Raw genomic sequence first — 3,616 nt, 5'->3', positions numbered from 1 at the left:
ACAAAAACCCAAAGATTTCAAGCTGAAGACGTCAAACCTCTTTTCTTGAGATGCTTCACCTTCCATCTGAGAAGTATTGTCTGTTGATTACCCTGACACCACAGGGACCTACCCTCCCATGACAACTGCCCTAACCTACACATCAACCTTGTGGTGGTTGTCATGGAAACTTGTAGCATGTTCTTGCTCGCCCTTGATGTTGCCTCGCCTCAGTCCACAAAAAACAAACTCAAAAGAAGAGGAAAATCAATGGCCCTGGCAGCAGCAGCCATAGCGGTGCCGTGTTAGGCTGGCAGTGGCAGCGGTGGCGGCTTAAATTCCTCGCAAGTTTCATTACCCTGTTTGAAAATGCATGGAATAATGGCGATAAAAGGAGCGCCAATCTGTGCAGCTTAGTGTCTGGGAGAGGCGGCACCGAGCAGAGAGAAAGAGAGAAGTGACACATTGACACATTTCAAACGCAGCTCCCTCCGATCAATCAGCCCAGGGACAAACTTTGAAATGAACCCGCTCCGAGGAAAACGTGCTGGCCAATTTAGATGTCACTCAAACAGAAGGACTGTTTGCGCCTACTTTTTGCAAGCATTAACAGGTTTAAGAGTGTAACCGCTCCAGTTCTCCATTTCTGTAACCTTGCTAGGAGGAGGCTTCACATCTCATTAGAAAGAAACTAATTTAGCCCTAAAAATGCACATTACAGACTCTTCATTGGATCTTCAGAGGATCTTGATGTTCTTTTGCTCATAGGCTCAATCACAGGTTTCTGATTGGTATTTTTAACTGCTTCGACCTTAAGAAGATGAACTACTCACATCTGCTTTGGATTTTTTTTTTCATGGAGTCCTTCACAGCTGGAAACGATTCAACCATAGTTTCAAACACTAATTAACCCCTGATAAGAAGTGTAAAATGGCATACATTTTTATACAGATTGCATTTATTGCTGAGGATTTGCGGCTGTTTGACAAAGAATGATTCTGCAATCAATACCAGATGCAAACAATAGTGTTTAGGAGTTGGATGTAATGTGCACGCTGGAGAGCACTAACCTGCACAATAGAAACGTCCAAGGTTAAAACATGGCACTCACAAAAGGGGAAAATAGAAAGGCATAACTGATGTTAGCTTTAATTACCATGAGTGGTTTCATATCAGCCCTTAACTCATGCTGGATTTGTGATGTGCCTCATTAATCTTTGCTTCTGGCATTCCAAAGTGTGTACTTGAGCGGGAAAGTTGTGCTTTCTTTGTTGCTTTTTCATGGTGTCTCTTCCCTTTTCTCTAACAGTGACTGCAGTGATTTATGGGTAAAGTATGTGTCACAGGTATGAGTCCTTCAAAGCTTTATTAACTAACCAGAGTATTTTCAGGGCTTTTCTTTAAGGAAGCAGCCTGGTTCAGGTCCTATGATGCTGCAGCTGTTAAAACAAAAGACTAGCGAAAGCTCTGTCACCGTATATACAAAGCATGTATAGAATTGTCTCCCAGTGATAAGGTTATGTAGAATCAGGTGTCATCAGCATATGTCTGCACATATTGCAGCATAAATACCAGGCATTGTATAAAGCCTTGTTGAGACTGGTTTAACTGTTAACTTAACTGTGATATAGATTATATGTTAATGTCGTCCTAACTCAGAAAATTAGTGCCTGAATTTTCCAGAAACTCAGGTTTTACAGTCGGTGTTTGCCTTCATTCGCGAACAAGAACCAGAGGATGTCTCGCTGTGAGGCCAAAGTGCCAACCATTGCAGCACCTTACCATCAAATTTCAATCAGCAGCAGTTAGCATTATATCTTGACAAAAGCAGGGAGCTGAAAAGGGGAAGAAAAGAATAATCCCTGATGGATGGCAAAAAGCTACCGCATAGAAATTGGAAAGGTCAAACTCTGTATCTATGTCTGCGGAGGATATTTGCTCAAAAGTTCAGTGAGAAAGTGGCTTGTGTAACTTACTTTGGGCTTTGAAAAATGTTCCCCATGCAGTTTCACTTGGAAAACAGAGATCCACAGAGAGATGTAAAAAATAAATACTAGAAATGAAAAGATTGAGGGAAGGAGAATAAAGCAGCTTTAATGAGATTTAACAATACTCTCAAATTGAATCGGTACTTAAGGACAAAAATCTTATATAAAGCTAAAAGATGCTTTTATATTTTTATAAATAGGAAACACTTAGGTTGTTTTCTTGGTTAAACTGAGTTTTTTTTTCACTAAAATAACACTTGTGGCAAGACTTTCAAATGCTACCATTCATGTGATCAAACACCAACCCAACAAAAAGACTCTAAAAAGCAGGTGTAAGTTGGTACTTAGTGATTCATTCTAACTATATATTTCTAAATTCTTAAATATAGGCTTGTTTGTTGTTTACTGTTGCATCAACTTCACCAATTGACACGGCCTGTGAAGGGATGTCATCATATACGATGGGTTAATTTTTTGGTAATGCCTTGTGAAGTCGGGACAACGATTTTGTCTGGAGAAAGGTGCAAAAATCTTTCTGGATGGTTTCCATTGGTCATAATAAAGAATGTGACATAGGAAGGCTTAATGTGATGGTGTGCTGTTTGATTAATACTCCAGGATGACCCATTATTTTATGACACGTATCTATCAAAGTGGATCCACTGGGCAGACACATGGGATGGATGGGATCCACTTGTAGAACGGGAGCCTCCAGCCCAGCATTGCCGCTCCCGCCAGGTGAAATGCCTACATATAATAATTTTGAAGTTGTTAGACAGTTCCATAAAGAAGGAGACTTTAGGTTTGTTAGGTTTAAATACATTTTATTCAACAACACACATGCTTCTGGTGAACTATCCTGGGTGTTCCTGACTTCTTCTTGAAATAGATGGAGCTGTCTCCTACAATGCCAGTGACTCTGAACAGGACCAGAAGACGGATGGATGGTCGGAGGGCTAAATGGTGGGGTAGTGGTTAGCGCTCTTGCTTCCAAACAAAAACTGTGCTTCCAGTTCCGCTTAGTGTAGAGTTTGCATGCTCTCCTTTTAAACATGGTTCATTTACTGGGGATTTGAAATTGTAAGTGTAAAATGTGTAAAATCAACAGACTGGCGACCTGTCCATAGTGTACCCTGCCTTTGCCAAACAGTAGCTGAGACAGGCTCAAGCTACCCCTTGACCCAAAAGGGATTTGACAGATTTTGAAGATGGTTGGCTGGATTTTATTTGAGAAGCCTTGACTTTTAAATGTAAATATGCTAGTGGTTTGATTGGGGGGCCTTTGGTTCACTCCGATCAAAACAATGTGGACTCCTTTAGAAACAAATTCCTCCAAGAGCTTGAGATGCTATGTCCTCAGAAAACAGAATCAAGTCAATACAATTTCATAAAGACTGAGAGCACCTGGAATATCAACACACTCAATGGAAGTCATTGACAAAAAAGATGAAACAACACAAAAAAGAAAAAAAATCCTTGAAGGAAAGTTCTTAGGCTACAATGAGTTTTATTCATCTGGGAGGCAGAGTCATATCTTTGAACCCATGTCTATCTATTTAACAATAATACAACAAGTTGGGTTTCATTTGAAGTATTTTCATTTGTCCTATCATGCAGGCACCAGCAGAGCAGGGTTCACACAGCAGCAC

The sequence above is a fragment of the Oryzias melastigma genome, linkage group LG11 (genome assembly GCF_002922805.2).
Source record: "Oryzias melastigma strain HK-1 linkage group LG11, ASM292280v2, whole genome shotgun sequence".
Lineage (NCBI taxonomy): Eukaryota > Metazoa > Chordata > Actinopteri > Beloniformes > Adrianichthyidae > Oryzias > Oryzias melastigma.
The sequence above is the reverse complement of the archived record's forward strand: the minus strand, read 5'-3'. Positions refer to the sequence as shown.